This window comes from Toxorhynchites rutilus, chromosome 3, assembly GCF_029784135.1.
Source record: "Toxorhynchites rutilus septentrionalis strain SRP chromosome 3, ASM2978413v1, whole genome shotgun sequence".
Taxonomy (NCBI): domain Eukaryota; kingdom Metazoa; phylum Arthropoda; class Insecta; order Diptera; family Culicidae; genus Toxorhynchites; species Toxorhynchites rutilus.
Window position 1 is genome coordinate 256,528,047 of NC_073746.1, and position 19,939 is coordinate 256,547,985.

A 19,939-nucleotide genomic window follows, 5' to 3' on the forward strand; every position below is an offset into this window, starting at 1 on the left:
GATTCAGAACGGTACATTAGTATATGAAATTTCAGTTCACTTTTTAACTAGATATCAATTTCACTTTGACTGTTTTGTAGCAGGCCAATGAATGATTGTTGGATTGCCTAGATGAGAACACGATATGTTATTTGAGTAGACTGTAAGCAATACCGAATTTGCGACTTGACTCAACAGGCTAGAGAATCACAAACTTCTATTTTTATTCGACAGCAATTTGTCATCGCTGCTTCATCACTTAAATACCATCTAAATGGACATATCCCTTCTCGGTATCCGTCATCAGTTCTGCATTCAGCAATACACTTACCACTACCGGAATCAAATTACACATTGGCCTAGTTCGCGTCGGTCCACGTGCAACAAACAACAAAGCCGCAAGCAAGCTTAAATAATTGCCATCGTTCCACCTGTCGCCTTGAATGGTTTCGAGCTCGGAGGCTTATAGAAGCTGGCCTGATTTCCGCTGCCTTTTTTTTAGAACTGCAAGCGCACTCACACATCCATTTGAGCGCATTTTGCAGCCACAAATTGGGTTCGCCGCGGAAATCGATCTACAGTGGCGTTTATGAGAGTGAAATCTGACTTCCAACCTCGGAAGGGATCATTTTAATGCATCAAACCAACAGCCCTGTTTTGAACTCGCCGCAAAAAATCCTGTCCAATTTATTCCTAATCGGACAGAAACTATCGAACCATGGTGTAAAACTCACCAGAATGTTTATCGATATCCACACGGCTGCCAATCGTAACGTATTCGTCGGGTCATTTCCGGATGCCCTTCAAGTGCGTCGGTGGAGCGGAGACTATGACAACTCGTAAGCTCAGAACAGTTGCAGTGAATCCCTGTCTGTTAATTGTAGCACCGCAATACAATCCGAGTAAGAGCTTTTGGAATGTTATTACGGATGTACAAATTCACAGCGATGCACGGCACTGTACGAAATTTCCGTTAGTACGGCGAGTGTGTTTTGGGGGGTTTGAAATAAATTCGACTGACGGCACATTCCTGCGGATCGTGCAACGTTTCCTGACACTGATTTGGTGGTTCATTAAGCGTACTATAATCGCTGCTATTATGTATATCTAGTTCGGGACGCTATCGACGTCAATTAGAATTTTGGTGACTATCGGCGGTATTGGGAATGCCAGTTACAATATTGGTAGCGCTGTAAATGAATCATTACAACATTCTAATCGAGTCTAGTTTATTCAATGAATAATAGCAAATACGAAGTTGGAATCGAGTGCTGATGCATAGTTACGTTCAGTTCAATTTTTGACGTAGGACTACGTCTTTCGTTAAGGGTACCAAATCAGAAAACAGGTCACGTTTTTATGAAATAAAGTTAACGTTAATAACTATTTCTTCCGCGAACGGAAGTATTGCATACCAATCGAATCGGAAATTCTCTAAGATTTGTTTGATATGCTATACATTACAATCCCATAGTCTAGAGATGGTCAATTTATGAAAATTAAATTCATTCCCATTTGCCCATATTGATCTGTCCATTTGTGTGCTTCCCTAACCGTGGTGTCTATAACGAGCAACTTATGCAGTTGCGGGAATAGAAAAAATCAAATCATTCTTCGTGTGCACACCGACAGGACAACATCGTTGCTGGACGAGCTGGACGACCAGGAATCGAGTGCCTTTCTCTTTCGTGATGCACGGAAGGTGGCTATGAAGCACAACACTTGATTCTTGCAAATATTTATATATTTATTGTTTTTATGTTTTTGACGTAGAACTACGTCTTTCATTAAGGGTGCCAAATCAGAAAACAGGTCACGTTTTTATGAAATAAAGTTAACGTTAATAACTATTTTTGCCGCGAAAGGATTTGGGCGATTTGCATACTAAACGAATCGGAAATTCCGTAAGATTTGTTTAATATGCTATACATTAGAATTCCATGGTTTGTAAATGGTTAAAAATCATGAAAACTTTTAGCGTTTTCATTTTCCCATACATTTGTCCTGTACATTTGTGTGCTTTCCCGAACAGAGCAGTCAGTAACGAGCAACTTATCGACGACCAACGGAGGGGAAGTCGTAGGATTTCAAGTCTCCGTGAACAAAGAAAAAGTAAAAGAATGAAGGGCAATTTTTGCTTAGAGTATAAACAGTGGACCTCGCTGAGGCAAACTTTCATTTGGCATCGGACTGTTGAGCAATCCAGTTCACTTTGCTTTCGCTGCGCTTCGATCTAAGATTGGACCCCACCAGTGGTAATCCAACTTGGATATCGTCGTGTGGTTTTTTCAGTTCGTTTTTGGCGTTATTCGTATCGTGTGTTTTACTTTCCGCGTCATAAATTGGACACTTCGCGTAGTGTGTGATGAGCAAGAAGAAGAGGAAGGCAGGCTCGAGCCCTGCAAAAAAACGAACGCATTGCCAGGGGCAATAAAATTTCGAGGTAAGCGTCATCTAATGATGCACGCGATGTTGGTGCAGTGAAAAGCGCTCGCACTGAACTTCGCGAGTGTGACACCGCATCGAACAACAGCGAAGTAGGCGATTTCGGCGCGTCGGTCGAACATGTAAACGCCGTTACCCAGGCAGAAACCAAATCAAGCTCTCCCCGCTGGTGGTGAAGGCGGTCGCTCTTGACAAACTCATCAGCGAATTCGCATCGAAGGGTGTTACAGCAGGGTACAAGCTGTGTGGCATAATTCAGTATTATTCCAAGCAGTTAACATTGTTTGTTTTCTGTCATTATAAGGACTTCGTTGGTGCCTTTGAGGATGCATCAATGCATTAAACTGACGTTATGGCGAAGCAGACGTTAGGATTGTGCGCCAAAGCGTTATAGAATGATATCCGAAGATATAAACAAGCGACTTATATAAAATAATTGCGTAGTTCTACGTCAACAATGCGGTCGTATCTTGGACACAACCTCCTGTAATTTTTTTTATATATTGAAGAGGCTAAGGAGCTGGGTGCTGGTGGGTGCTGGTGGAACAAATATTTGATCGCATATGGCCGTGTGTGTATGTGTTTGTGAAATGGGAAAAAAACGCTGGGAGTGTAATGAATACTCAGTGCAATGTGTGCATCGAATTGCGACATATGATTACTTCGTGTATTTTTCTCGCAAAGGCGAGAAAGAATCACTGCTTCTAGAACAGCTTTCACAAACCCAAGGGTTCATGGTTGACCCTTTCAAGGCTCACCAGAACTAATCTAATAAAGAGTGATTTATGAAATTTCTTTGCATTCATGAACAATATCTGAAATGATAAACAAGCAAATTAAATAAAACGAATGCGTTGTCCTACTTAACATATTAAGGACCGCACTTTTTGGGGCAAACTTGTACGCTTCATTTGTTCGGATTCCACGAATGAGATCGTTTCCTTCGGCGTGGATGAGATGAAGGCAAACCATCAGTAGGTCTTGTTAGATTCTTGGCTTTTATCATCAAGTGTAGAAAACACGGATTATTTCGCGATCTATCCGTAATAGACGGTTCGCAAAACACGAGAAATCTCGTGAGCGGTCCGCAAAGTGTTAAGCGGTCGTGTTTTGGGTACAACCCTCTACATTTTTTTTATTTTTAAGATTATAAAATATCTATAAATATTATAAATATAATGTCATCTTTTCCATCGCTGTTGGAAATAAAAGTGTTGCCAAACCATATCGATTGTGAACAAAAGCCCACAAATTAAAAAAAAAGTTTGCGAACAAATATTATGTTTTTATCAATACTGAACACTGCACAAAAACCGTTTGGAGCCACTTGAATAAGGATGAATATAAAAATAAACTCGTTGTATGGGTGTAATACGAGTTAACGCACACAAACAATCTCAGGGTGCAAACATTCATCGCAATGAGTAAATTCTTTCATTTCTTTCTATCTGACCGACTATCGTGCAATCATTACATCTTGAAATTGTGATAATCAAAGAAAATTTTTAAATATTTCATTCGATCATACAGTATATTTTTTTATTGCAATACGCTGAATTTAGATCTCTACAGTACAACAATGAACCGTTTGAAGCTAGCAATTGGCCAGAATCGTCCAAAATTGGCCAATAGAGGAGGTGTTGTGTTCCATCAGGACAACGCAAGGCCAAACAACACCGGGCACTTGATTGGGATGTTTTAATGCATCCACCATATAGCCGGCCCTGGTAGCAAGCGATTACCACCTTTTTCTCGGATTGTAATATTTCCTGAGTGATAAAAAATTGGTATCAAGAGAAGATTTTCAAATTTTATTGCTAGAGTTTTTATCCAAAAAGTACCAAGGCTTCTATGAGAGAGGCATTAAGAAGCTACCCTTGGAATGGCAACAAATTTTCCAACAAGAGGTGCATATTTTACCTAAATCGGACAATCCGAAGCATCTTAAAAATATTTTGAATTTCACCCAACAATAATGGATCTAATGTTACACCTCAGCATAGCAATCTATATACGCAATGTGTCTCTTGTTTCGCGCGCTCATACTGCTCTTATATCGCTTTAGCACAAGGTAAATGATTTTGGTTCGTCCAGTCGAAAATATGATCGTGGTATGTTCACTTTTTTGAATGCTCTAATTCAGCGCACCTGTGTCAAATCAGGTTATCGAATGTTCAAAAACATATAAATAAAGTTGTCTTTTTCATGATTTACAGTAGTTTTATACTATATTTTTACGTCAATGCGCTCCTCATTTGAGCTGACTTTAAATCAATCACCAGATGATTATTTCGCACGTATTCAGACCTTTTCTGGATTATAACACTTACAAATATTGTAAACATCATGCTTTCACACCATTTGTATCAGATTTACATGGCTCAACCATGGTATTAACGTATTTTGATGACTTCAATTCTGATCATGAGTTGTCCAATTCACTAATGTTGTTTTGTTCACATTTTTTCTATGACGATCGCTTGGCGCGCTGCAGTTTGTTTATGGTCTTCTTCGCGCATAGCAGGAATAAAGTTTCTCTGTGTTGAGTGTGTTGAGGAGAACACTTTTAAAATGCCCAAGAAAAGGCAATATTCTGAAGAAAGCCTTAATTATGAATGAATCAATATGATGACGGTAAACTCAAGCAATGAGAAATGCAACATCTACCTGAAAATTCGAATTTTTTGCATTCAAAAATGATGTGTTGTAACACCGGACAAACCATAATCATTTTTTGGACAAACCATGATCATAATTTCTCTTCGAGGAAAATCGTTATAAAACCTCAAAATTTGAATAGTTTCAACGCCTTATGGTAGTATTTGCAACTAGAGACTTCTGGATTTTCAACAAACCCAAACTCGTATTGATTATATGTGATTTTAGTGCAGAAAAATCGATTTGCATTTATTAGTTGTGAGAAAACACCCTAAATTGGACTAACAAAGATCATTTACCCTATATATTATACAAATGAATGGGGGAATAGCGCATTTTCTGTGTTTTTTAGGCTCATTTAATGTAATAAATCGGGATGCCAAAACGATTGTGTCACATTTACCCGAAACCCACTCACCCGAATGACAGTTACCCGAAAGACATTTACCCGAATTCCACTCACCCGAATGTAACAAATACCCGAAAGCGACAGCTACCCGAATGTAACATCTACCCGAATTGACACTTACGCGAATGCGACATTTACCCGAATGTAATAATCACCCGAATGTAACATTTATCCGAATGTAACATTTACCCGAAAGCGACACTTACCCTAATGTAACAATTACCCGAATGTAACATCTACCTGAAAACGACACTTACTCAAAAGAAGGATATATTCAAATAATTTTACTATATTTGTATTTGTATTTGTATACTTAATTCTGATCAGTGTTATATACAGATAATATTTGTCTCATACTTTCATTTCCATTCCTGGCATTGAATAAAATCCGTTTCAAAATAATAGAAAGTGAAAGAATGCAGTTTTATAACGTATTATTAAGTCCATCCATTCTTATGGATGAAGCAGTCCGTTTACGAGCGTCGAACGCCATACGTTTATCTGGTGCATCACGTTTGCAACCAGGCAATCAAAATGCATGACATGCATAATTAACCGGGCAAACGTAATGCACCAGGTAAACGTATGCAGTCCGACGCTCGCTAACGCTCGGTCGGACCTGACTAAAGGATCGTCTCCTATGTTTCAAACAAACCGGGAAGTCGTTGGAACACAGGTTTGCTTGCGAGAGGCCGCCGCTTCCGACGGCGGGTCGGCGGCCTACTCGGATTGCGTCACCTCAGCGGCTTGGTGCCGCCTCGATTCCTTAACCTCGTTAAATGGGGACTTCACCCCCATTACATTGATCTCAAAATAAATTTCATCACGAAATAATAAACTCATGATAAAAATTGAGCTGCGGCGGCAAATACGTAAGTACCATTTTTTCTTATCTATTATTTTCACATTTTCATTAAAAAAATGTATGTTAAAGTTACCTGTTTAATTTTTTTTAACCCATGCTCATTTCTGAATGATCTCTTGGTCTTAAAGAGCAATACGGAAAGGAAAGATGACAGCATGTCAATTTTGCCTACACTAATTTCTAAAAATGACACAGCGAAGTCTTCTACATCTTTTTCGAATTTCGTCATTAGAATTTCTCAGTTTACTTCGTAACTTTCTAACAGCAGATTCGACAAAACTCATAAACTGATTTGTTGGATTACTCAGTATGGCGCGTCATGAAGGCCAAAGCCTGTTCTAAACGCCACCGAGTACAGCAAGTCTCAGACAAAAATTGATCCGCACCTGAATAGAAATCGATCCAGGCTACATTATTCGGATCTGACGTGCGTTCTGGAAGCGTGTGGAGGCTGTAATTGCAGCAAGTGAAACCGATATCGATAAACATAGTTTAAGACTCTGTGTTTGAGTTTTTTTTAAATTTTGACATTCTTCGATGGTGCTACCACTAGTGGGCCATGTCTGATAAAATCTATTATTTTCTCGCTCACGTGTTACAAATAGGATTTCTTCAAAGTACGTTTTTTTCGTAATTTCGTTTTTTTCACAACCTACTACATACAATTTTTGTTTAGAAGCTGTGATCAACTACGATCATTTTATAGACGATAGATTGTCATTTTCGGCATCCAGTGACGTAAGTAACTCAATTTTGAAAAAAATGATGCTTGGTTCGTTTTGGCACAACCCTGACCATATAAATTCAAATACTATCCTAGCGCTGCTTACGGGGATTTGGAATATTCATGTCAACAAAAACGGAAATGGTATGCTCATACACAGTTCATATCGAATTTCATAGTTATTTATCTCAATAACAGTGTGCCGATCAACTTGTTTTACAGAATCGAGAAATGTAATTAGTTTTATTTTATTATACGAATAAATTTCCCTCAATTTGGTGCATTGAACGCGATGGTATTTTTTCAATCAAACGGCATCTCAATGCATGCACACTGGTTTGCAACAAGGTTCTTCTCCAGTCTAAAGTTAATGTTTTCAAAAAGGCAATTAAAATGATTCAGTTTAATTTTTCCATACAATAGTTATCTAAACTGACTACACTCGACATTCAATGGGCAATCCAAATGGTGGGGTTTCTCCGATCTGCGAAATGCAAACCAACAAATCCAAATCCAGCAACTCACCGTAAGAAAAAAAGCATTAGTGATGCTATGAGCGAAAGATAAATAATCTGGTTTTAATGTGCCTTCTTTCCTTTTTTTATTGCTCGGAAAAGTCTGTCAGCATCCCGCTGCATGGCGATCACGGGTAACGTTTGAACGGAGAAAAGTTGATCAAAGTGGGAAATGGAACTGTGGCAATGGCTCACGGGACAGCAAGATACTTGTGTGATGTATCGTTGAAACACGCTCAACTTTCTCACTTCTTCAATTACTCCAAACACTTGCCGGTAGCTCTGGTATAGCGATGAGTGTGAATAGAGATTAGCAATTATAAACAGTTTATACTATAAACGCTTTTTTCTAATGGTAATGCCAATCTTGATGGGTACAATCTCTGAAATGAGAGTGTATAACCGTCGGAGTGGGGTATGAACTAGAGGGACGATAAAACGATTCTTGAAATTTTGTTTACATCATAAAACTGTGGATACATTTCCGTTTTCCTTATCGACGTCCGTTTCCGATGAAGAATTAATCCGACGACGAATCAATCGTTCTAATGTGAGGTCAATCGGTCGATTGGACCTCAATTTAAACCTTCCAGGTCTCCAGGATCGCAAATTAAATTAGTCCGTCTGCTCCTTCGTAGTCTTGTTCATTAAGTGGCAATTTTAGAAACACAATAACTAACAAGTTGTGAGCGAACTCGCCCCACGCTCCCGCCTACACATTTTGAGCCAATCACTTGGTGCGTTTGCTGTCAGAGGGAAAACAGCATCATGATCATCATCAAAGAGAAAATGAGAAACCGTTTTCCCTTCGCTCCTTACCATTATTCCCACCACCTGTTCTCGGGTCTCTGCCGCCACCACTCGATGGGAGGCGGAAATCAAAAACGGTTCTGGTTCGCTTCGCGTATGCTAAATTAGGAACTTGTTTTGCGATTCACAGTACGTGCATAATGTTATTATTTTTATTGCTCACCCATCTCATAATCTGCCGACCGGCCTGAGTGCGGTGAAGAGAGACAGACGGACTTTGTCGAGGTCGAGGATCCAACTAATGGTCTTGTTGTCTTTTGGGTTGGATTGTTTCGTGGGAGATGTCGAACAGAGCATCTGTTTCGGTGGTTATGTGGTGATTCGAATCGTTTGTGTGTACATGAAGATGGTCCAATAAAATTTTTATTAGATGGAGTGATGAATAGTTATTGCGATTCAGAGCCAGAGCAAAGTAGAAGAATGTCGGAGTTTGATTGATTTTCGGCGCTTTGAAAGAAAAAAAACCATCGATACGTACATTCAGAGGACTTGGGAACTGTATCTAGCGAGGCTAATATCACCATTTGATTCATCGTTGTTTGTCTATATACGTTTTCTGAATTTATTTCTGGTAACACTGTCTTGCTATTTTTTCAAGGAAAAAATTGTTGATATCTTAATTTGAGCGTCTACCGGTTAACGTGTTTATGCTAACCTTAATAAAACATATCAGTTGTAAGAGTAGATTCTTCTTCATTAAAGTGTCCGTTCTAACATTCTTTCAGATTGTTAATTATTTAATATCCAGTTTTCGACCGTAATAAAGCAAAAAATTGTCACTAGAAAAAAATTTCAGCAAAATATTCTCCAGGAATATCATTTATTAAATGACCAAATGAAATTGCTGGAAACATCTGGCATAAGGTTTCAAAAATTAATAAAAACTGATTTTTTGGAGAAAACTTCACCTTTGAAGACTGCGAAGGCGAATTTTTATGCATTATTGTTATTATAATTTTAAAACTATGATAAGTATTGTGAATTGATTGTGCACATTTCTTTCAAGAAATATAGCCAGTGTTGAATGAGAAATAAGAAACTTCTAAAATCAAATATTAGCCCCTATTAACTAATTCTAGGTGAATAGATATTTGCTGGTTAGCTCTATTTTGCTGTTATAGATACAGTTGGATGAAAGTTGTCGGCATCATTTTTCGAGCTGTTTGCATTTCCGGTGTTTTGCTTTGTAAACATTTCGACAACGTTACAAAATTTGTCGACGTTTGAGAAAGAACTCGATTCGATAAGATTTTATCGATTTCCAAAATATGAAAGTTTATTCGGTGTGATAGTTATACGGATCGAATCGACCGTCCGATTGAATTTACGTAATAGGGTCCAATACCTCAAGGTAATTGAGGGATACAATAATCATCTTGAGTGATTTTTTATGGAAAATAAATGCTCTTTATGTTCATAAATGACAATTTCGTTAAAAAAATCAACGATATTGATTGATGAGATTTTACAGAAAATGAAGTATTACAATTATTTAGTAACCGATAATTATTTTTATTTTATAGAATAATTTATCATTTGATATTTATTAGTATGACCTATGTTTTTCCTTTCATTAACACCCCCGCTTTCCATTCAGTCCTATACTCGAGCATACAGTCTCACAGACAGACCAAATTTTGTTTTGAGGAGGCTGAATTAAAAGACTATTGAAACTGAATGAAGTTGAAGAAAAAGCATTTCCTGGATTTTTTTTTATTTAATTATAACTTTTACTACTTCAAATAAATACACAATAGCAAAATTACAGACCTGTGATATCGTGCGCGAGTATACGGGTTATGATACAGTCAACGTTGGTAGACCGCCGCCTAGCATTTGAACAATTAGTCGCCCGTAATGCCCAAAAGTTTGGCCATCCCCGGTCTATATTGTAGTTGGCACACAGTCATTCACAGACGATTATCTATTTATGCTTACACCACCATTATATATGGCAACGCATAACAACCACAACAATGTGTTCCTACATAAGCGCTCTCCACCGAACGGCATTAAAAATGGCGCGGTGTATTATTTCATCGAGTCTCCGCCTTTAATTTGAAGTTGCGAACCAAATAACTCGGCTTTTTGTGACATCTTGTCTTGTGTGACTCTCCGACGTAATTTTGCTCTAGCATTTCGTATCAGACAAAACCACTCTCGTAGCTAGCTAGCGAGACTGTGTGATGGGAATCATAAATAGTTCTTTTATACTCAACTAGCTGACCCGGCAAACTTCGTCCCGCCCACAATTTATATTATGTTATCAATACCTTCAAACATTTATGTTTTCTTACTAAGCGCAAATTCATGAGTGCAATCGCAGAACTGTTCATTGATTGATCTTCTAATCGACCCCTCTGAATTTACTTTTACTAAAAATTCCTAGTACTTCTACCAAAACTCATCATTAAAATATCAGATTATTTTCAGACACAATTCTCGTTCGTAAAAACATTTATTGCAATCTAAAACCTTCACATGCCAAATTTGGCAGCCCCCCCTTAGAGAGAGGGAAGGAGTATCTTCCCACCGTAAAAACATTTATTGCACCCTAAAACCTTCACATGCCAAATTTGGTTTCATTTGCTTGATTAATTCTCGAGTAATGCAGAAATCTGTGTTCCATTTGTATGGCAGCCCCCCCCCACATGCCAAATTTGGTTTCATTTGCTTGATTAATTCTCGAGTAATGCAGACATTTGTGTTTCATTTGTATGGCAGCCCCCCCTTAGAGAGAGGGAAGGAGTATCTTCCCACCGTAAAAACATTTATTGCACCCTAAAATCTTCACATGCCAAATTTGGTTTCATTTGCTTAATTAATTCTCGAGTAATACATAAATTTGTGTTTCATTTGTATGGCAGCCCCCCCTTAGAGAGGGGGAGGGGTCTCAAACTATCATGACAACCTTCTCCGGCCCCGAAAACCCCTACATACCAATTTTCATGTCGATCGGTTCAGTAGTTTCCGAGTCCATAAGAATCAGACAGACAGACAGACAGACATACAGAAATCCATTTTTATATATATAGATAAGCTGCAGCCGGGCGGTGCTTGACTTGCAATATTTCCCTCTCCATACCAACAGATCCGTAGAATGAACACTGCATTTGCATTTCATGAGAATGTCGTATGTACGCCTGACTCACAAATGGATTTAAAAAATGTTATGTTATGATATTCTAGTGTAGAGGCACGAATTTAGGACGTTTTTTTTTCGAGCTCTTTGATGAAAAAATGAAAAGAAATCGGCTCAGTGGAACTTGAGATATCTTGTACGCCAGTTTGAAAAACTAGTGTCGAGGAAAACGCGTTTGATGGTTTGGGTCAAGGCCGTACTAGGTTAGATACCGCATCGCTAAAATGACTATAACTAGGTAAATAATGTTTGAAAAGGTTTTTTTCTAGGATATATTTTTGAATATCTAAACTTCAGAAATGTGCAGAAAAAGACGGGTGGGTAATGTCGGGGACATAACCGGAGTGACGTAGGACTATACAAAGGGAACAGCTTTTGTTAAATATATATTTTAAATATGTTGTTTTATTTTCTTCTCCTACATGAATACCTACTTATCTACCTGAAAAATGGATTAGTTTACTGTTTACTCTTTATGAACATGTTGATGGTTCTCAAAAGAACCTTTGGTGTTGTGTTTTCGTTATCACTCGATATTCCCATCTTGTTCGGTTAAACCTTCCGGTTTAGCTATTGCGTTTGCCACTCGCCACAGCTTTCACAGTTGGAAAATTTCTTCCCATCCAGCTTGTGACATGTTGTTCAGTAAATTACATTTAATGCGACGTGCCGGAGAAATACTCAGTGTCGCATTGGAGGCGATTTTAACCTGTAACATTTCCGATGACAGTGGTACAGTGTCGACTTTCAATGTGGGGTCATAATTTGGACCCCGAAATCTATGGTCACAAAAATGTCGCATTACAGGTCCATCCAATTATCTAAATGTCGAGCTAAATATAAATTACTGTACTTTCAATCTAGAAGCAATTTAAGAATTGGTGAAAATTGAATAATCGGGAAAGTCCCCAACCTTCAATAAGCTCAGCACAACTGCCAAATTCTTATACTCATCATATCCTGGCAAACAAATTATGAAGAAATCAATTTGTGTTTTATTATTATTTTGGATATTATTTTAGAAAGCATTGAACTGTATTTCGTAAACTCCTTTTTGAAAGGTTTAATGGCCCTGATAAGCGCCGTGTTTTATGGAATGGTTCCAATTTAGAAAACTTAGTACTCGTGGTTTTGAAAAAAAAACCATTTCGAACGCTCTCGATGCCGCCTTGTTCTGGATTTGCCACCAAAGCAGTTTGTATAAAGAACAAACTTTTTTCTTCTGCTACCTGATGCCGTTTTGCGATTGCGTTTGCCACTCGCCACTCGCTGCAACTGCCTGTTGTCTTGATGTCCACCGAACCGAATGTGTTCTGTTCCGAATGCGGGTTTTCTTATCGTCGCGAGCAGCTTTGCCAGCTAACTCGATCACTTCGGCGGCCAAAACTATATAACGCCGACTTGGTGGACTGGTGCACTGGTACTAACGCGCTCGGCCTAGCTACCCTTGCGGGGAACTCCAGATCAACACGGTTCGAGCGGGATTTTGCCTTTCCCTTCACTTTTCCTCCTTTACCTTTACATGGCTGCTTGGGTTGGTTTGTTGATGTGTTGTGAAGCGAACCGATGTGGTGTACGGTTTGGATGAGAATGATCGTTACGGCAGCGGAGCGGGGATTTTTAAGCTGACTGGCTGGCTCGAGAATTACGCATGTGTGAGACTGCGACCAATGTTTCGTTCATTTTTTTTCTTTTTCCTTTCCAATCGTGCTTCATTCTGTTTCGCTGCTGCTCTGGTTGCCCGTTTTGGTCGGTACGATTTGAGGAGCACAAAATGGACCAATCAAAAAGGGGCACATAGTGCATTTGGACAATGCTTGATATTTCACAATTATTCAATTATTTATCTCATGAAAAATGAAATGTTATTCGTTATGATAGATGCGTAGATATATTTCCTATCAATTGATGCAAAAACCTTTGCGATCTATTGAGAAATGCTCGAGTTATAAGCGTTCCAAATCTTGCATTTTTTCCTACTTGTTCAGTGCCTAGATTTCCATTTCACCCCCTATATCTTCCGGTTAGACGTAGTCCTACGTCAAAAATATCCGACTTTTTTCAAATTTCCAGACTTGATATTCCCTTAAGGTTATTTGACAAAAACGTGAAATGTTTTCCCTTGCTGTAAGAAATTGTCCTACGTTGAAGCTCAGAAAAATACGATTATAGTATCCAGTAAGATACAAAAATTACTCATGTTTCAATATTGTTTCGAATATTTATATATTGTATCGCAGTCAGCCTTTGAGATTGTGTTTTGTAATGTCAATGCGATTTCACTTCGCGTGAAATTCAAATCATTGGCAGAGTTTATCTGCAACACGGTACCTTGTAGTTTTGATTTCTTTTATTTTCTTGTTTTCGAGTTATTTTTGTCAATTTTTTTAGGAGTTTCTTTACAGTGTATTGGTTACCCATTAGTTTCAAGCATCAGACAATAACCGTAGATTATCTAATTTACCTGCCTGCAAGCAACCAAACAGTACGATGAAGCAAAATCTGGTGGCCAAAAGACGCGTTTGAAAGTTGTATAGTAAGGTTTTAATGAAGTACGGAGGATGCGTGATGATGGATGATGAAACGTACCTGAAGATGGATTTCGGACAGCTAACAGGCCTGAAATTTTATAAGGTTACTGCCAGAGGAGATGTCTCCAGCAATATTTAATTACGTTTTCGCTGATAAATTTGCCAGGAAGGTCTTGGTTTGGTACAGAATTTGCGACTGTGGACAGTGAACCAAGGTTCTCGTCACAAATAGGACTATGGACTCGAATATGTATAGTGAAAAGTGTTTGCAGAATCATTAGAGCTCACAAAGGTCCGGAGAAGTTTTGGCCAGATTTTAATGGTGCCACTACAGTCGAGAGATGCTCCAGTTGTTCTGTGACAATGGGGTTGATTACATTGGAAAAGTCCTCAATCCTCCCAATTGCGCTCAATTCCGCCCTTTCGAAGAATACTGGGCAAATGTAAAACGAAAATTAAGATGGGTGCTAAAGTGATTCGGGATGCTGCCGACATAAAGAGATCGTTGAATAAAATTGCCTCTAAGGTTGACCAACGGAGAGCCCATATTTTTAAAATTCATCATACTACACAATACTATACTATACTATACTATACCGAAATATTTGGTTCAGTATTTTTTTCTGAAAAGAAAAATAATTATCTGTATGTTGATTAAAAACAGTTTTCGTACTTTTGGCTAATCTTGAGATACGACTGGGTTCCGGATCCTGAATGTATCAGGCTTCACCTATCCGTTTCTTTCTACTTATGCATCTGTGAGTTACAACATTTATATACCACTGCGAATCAAATGCAGCATTCATTCTATGGACACAGTGGAGAGAAGAAAAATTGCAACATAAGCTCCTCCCGTTGTTAAATCATTTTGTATAAAAGCAACGATTGGTGATTTCCAGCACATAGTCTTGTTTCAGTCAGCACTCAGTCAGCGGCTTTTATCAATGACATTCCCTCATGCACACACTCTGTGCATTTCTACTTTATATCATAGCGAATCAGTAACGTGTAAATCGCTCGCTGAGCATGCAATGATTCTTCTGCATATACTGAGAAGAAAACAAATATTGCTATTCATGTTAGATGCATCTATTACAAGGACGAGTAGATGGATGCGCGTCCGTTAAGCAATTGATAGTGGGATCACTCTCGGAATCCTCCATTGAAAATGTTCTAAATGGCTCTCCACATGGAGAAATGCGACCAATTATTTTGGTCGTTGCCCAGTACATCTGGTCAACAACCTCCTGCTAGTGGCGAAGTGATCGACGGACCTGCTAGTGGAAAATCCGATGGCAACGAGACAGACGAATCGGCGATGTCATCTACACGCTTAAGAGCACGGCACCAATGCAGGAGGCGACGAGAGGACAGCGACGACGAAAGGGAGCAAAACAACAAGCAATGAGTCATCTGACCAGTTACAACGTTGCCACTATAAACATCAACACGATCAACAATGAAACGAAGATGAATGCCCTCTTAACTTTCTGCAGAACGATGGACCTGGACATTGTTTTTCTGCAAGAAGTCGAGAACGAGCAGCTCCTCATCCCTGGCTACAACGTCGTCACAAACGTTGATCAGTCGAGGAGAGGGACGGCAATAGCGCTGAAGGAGTATATACGCTTCTCTCATACGGAAAAAAGTTTAAACGGAAGACTTATTGGCCTACGGGTCGAAAACACGACTATAGCCAATATATACGCACCGTCAGGCACCGCAATGCGCGCCGAACGAGAAAATTTTTTCACTGACACCATCGCTTTTTATTTGCGGCACAATACAGAAAATTTGATTCTTGCTGGCGTCTTCTACTGTGTGCTGCGACCATGTGACTCGACGGGACACAACAACAGCCCAGCTCTCCAAGCCACCGTTCGGCAACTGCAACTGAGCGACATTTGGGTGAAGTTATACCTCACCACTTCCGCACCCACATACATAACGCATAATTCTGTCTCCAGGCTCGATCGAATTTATGTCAGCCATGGACTCAGTACGCATCTGCGAAACGCGGCCACACATGTCTGTTCATTCACGAACCACAAAGCACTAACTGCTCGAATATGCCTCCCTAACCTGGGTCGCGAACCCGGTCGCGCTTACTGGTCTATACGTCCCCATATTCTGACAACAGATAACATTAACGAATTCCAGATTTCATGGCAATATGTGACTCGACAACGACGATATTATCCAAACTGGCTCACGTGGTGGTTAACATACGCAAAGCCAAGAATCCAGTCTTTCTTTCGACGGAAATCGCGTGAGGCGTACAGCGTATTCTATGCGGAGCATCAACGGCTATACAACCAGCTGAGGCAAGCGTATGATGGATATTTTCAAAACCCAGCGATGCTAGTCACAATAAATCGTGTGAAAGCACAAATGCTTGCACATCAACGCACATTCTCCCAACATTTTATGCGCATCAACGACACTTACATTGCGGGGGAAAACATTAGTACCTTCCAGCTGGGTGAGAGACGACGTAAAAAAAATATAATCACAGAGCTGCGTGGCGTAAACGACAAAAATCTAAATACTTCCGAAGCGATTGAAAATCATCTTCTTCGGTACTTTGCCGAGTTATACACAGCGTCAGAAGTGGATGAGACAGCGCGGTATCCTTTCGAATGCGAGAGAGTGATACCTGTAAATGATGAGTTGAACGAAGCCTGCATGGCTGAAATAACAACAGCAGAAATATTAGCATCAATTCGGTCATCAGCAAAAAAGAAGGCTGCTGGGAGCGATGGGTTACCCATCGAATTTTATGAACACACTTTTGACGTCATTCATCGTGAGCTGAATCTCGTTTTAAACGAAGCACTTGTATCCGAGATACCTCCTGAGTTCGCCAATGGTGTAATCGTGCTAGTACGAAAAAGGGGAACAGAAAATACTGCACGAGGATATCGTCCAATCAGTCTGCTAAATTCGGATTTTAAAATTCTCAGTAGAATTATGAAGTTTCGTCTTGAACGGATCATACGTAACCATCGGGTACTGAGTGATGCGCAAAAGTGTTCCAACGAAGGGCACTCAATTTTCGAAGCCACTCTGTCTCTGAAAGACAGAATTGTTCAGCTGAAGGCGAGTAAGATAAAAGGGAAGCTGATAAGCTACGATCTAGATCATGCTTTCGATCGGGTATCTCTTTCCTTCCTTCATCAAACAATGAGGCAGCTGGGAATAAATCCGAGCTTCGTTGACTTACTAGCATGAATCGCAGAACAATCCTTCTCTCGTTTGCTAATAAACGGGCACCTTTCGCAGCGCTTCCCGATCGAACGCTCCGTACGGCAGGGAGATCCGATGTCGATGCTGCTCTTCGTCATCTACCTCCACCCTTTTCTGACGAAGCTGGAGCGACAACTCGGTTCCGACCTCGTGGTGGCATACGCAGATGACATATCTGCGATAGTTACCAATACTGATACTATAGAGCGCATCAATGATCTTTTCAATGATTTTGAACGTGCCGCTGGAGCAAAACAAAACAGATCCAAAACGATTTCAATCGACATCGGGCTCATTGATGGGAATCCAATAAGCGTGCCGTGGCCGATGGAGCAACTAGCGCGTGATACCGAATATGGTGGACTGAAACTGCAGCTACCAGTCTTCAAATGCAAAGCGTTGCTCTTGAATCGTCACATACAGGCAAGTGGCTCCCTCCCCTATTACCAATCCCTTCTGAACCAGGCTATTCCTCCCCCCGCAGACTTTCCCTGCTTCAAGATAATTTCCCAACAAATCCCCTTTCTCGCCCCACTTGTTAGAGCGAATCCATCTAGTGAACAAATCCACCGAATCTTTCTGAAGCGAACAGAAACACCTCGTGTTGAACGGAGAAATCCGGGAACAAATTGGAAAAGAGTTTGGAAGAATATTCTAACGAAACAACTATCGTCAAGCCAGCGAAGCAGTTTGTATCTGTTCGTAAATGAGAAGACAGAACATAGGCAATTAATGAAAAGGATTCAAAGAGCGAATGATGAACACTGTCTGCACTGTAATACTGCGATTGAAACGTTGCAACACAAATTTAGTGACTGTTTCCGGGTAGCACCTGCTTGGGTTTACGTACAACAGAGAATAACAGGAATACTCGAGGGATGGCAACGTCTTTCTTTCGAAGAACTAATGCGACCAGCACTACTGTACATAGCAACTACCAAACGAAGTCAAATATTGAAAATTTTAATTCTGTTCATCAATTATGTTAATGAAATTAACGGAAGAATTGATGTTGGCGCACTTGCATTCTACTTGAGATGCGAAAATTAATTTTTTTGATATTTTTGAAATAAACGTTATATTTTATTTATAATAAAAAAAAATAATTACCCAATAAAACAAAAATTATACATCTGCCAAGCACAATCAAAATATACTACTGAGAATCTATAGGACTCTTATCTCACGGGAATAAATATAACAATTTAAGCTCCACCCGATGGCAGCCTACTCACACGGTATGAGCTTAAAACCAAAATATTCAATTCATATTAACAAGTCTTGCTCCTGCTAGCAAGCGATAAACATCTCTTTGTCGGCTAGATAAAGTGTTTTGTTGCAAATGAAAACGTGTAAGCGAAAGGGTTAATGTTTTGTTGATTGGAAGGCTGGAATAATGCTGGTGATGGCACGAACCGTTACCGTTATAGCTATAAAACCAAGGAGAGAAATAACGCCTTCGATGCTTGCTCATTATTCTCGTGTTCGTCGTATTATTCTCGTGAGATTCTCTCATGAACCATGACTCAAACATCATTAGCTAATTCTACAAAACAACGGCTCATCGCAGACCATTAAATTTGTTTTTGTGAATTATGAATTATTTAGTGAATTATCTCAAAAATATCGATTCATTCTTAAATAATACCCGAAGTGATAAACAAGCGCATTTTATAATAAAATTTCATGGCCCTACGTCGGAAATGTGATCGTGTTCTAAAGACATTTTTTCTAACTAACATCCCGATATTTAAATCACATTTTTTTGTTTATAGAATGTTTGAAAAAATATTTCTTAGAAGAATTATTTTTGATCAAAAGGAAACTTGTGTTATCAAGAATTTTGTTATCAATTGTTCCTCTAAAACAGCTTCGTTAGGCGCACAAACTCTGTGTAGAAACAAAAAACACGTACCCAACATAAAGCCTGACAAATGTGTACATAATTGAGGAATAAATTTTCAGTCCCCAACAAACTTCCAAAGTTATGTCTTCTTATGCTGTTTGTGGGACCGCAAACTGTCGAGTAGGAGCGATGGTGAGTGATGGAAGATTTAATCGCTACTTGTAAGTAAGATAGACTTTAAATACGCTAGGCGACATCTTTAATGTGGTAAAATTCAGTTCTTGTGTTGGGATAGAACGTCGTGACAGTATGGTACTGTACTAAACTGAGACACTTACATCTTACATCAAGTCTTTTTGCGAACTGTCACGACATTCTCGACATGTGTCGGTAAAAGTCAATCCGGAAATTTCACTCGGTTGAAGCTACCACCTAGCGTATTTAAAGTCTAATTTACTTTCAAGTAGCAGTTAAATATTCAATCAATTTCCATCGCTCCCAGTCGGCAGTTTGCGGTCCCATAAGCGGCACCATCTCATCTTAAACTGTTGAACGACAGTCAACCCCAACTGCGGCTCAGCGTCTTCCAGTGGAAACAGCGCTACACTTGAGTGCTTGATGGGATGCTATTTATAGGATTATACACAGTGCCTAAAATGTGCCACTCGTCAGGTACCGTTGCCGGAGATGATGTATCATAGAATGGAACTTATTGTCGTCCTCGATCTATCGCTTTGATTCGGGTAGTCCTTGAGGCGATATAATGCAG

At 39.5% G+C, this 19,939-nt stretch overlaps 2 protein-coding genes across 9 annotated transcripts in view; one reads left to right on the top strand and one right to left on the bottom strand.

Annotated features, from left to right (window-relative positions):
* The window catches only part of LOC129780125 (60S ribosomal protein L36), a 378,186-nt gene that overhangs the window by 176,393 nt on the left and 181,854 nt on the right, over nucleotides 1-19,939 (bottom strand). The window lies entirely within an intron of this gene.
* The window catches only part of LOC129780113 (uncharacterized), a 391,085-nt gene that overhangs the window by 17,980 nt on the left and 353,166 nt on the right, over nucleotides 1-19,939 (top strand). The gene's annotated exons all lie outside the window — the stretch shown is intronic.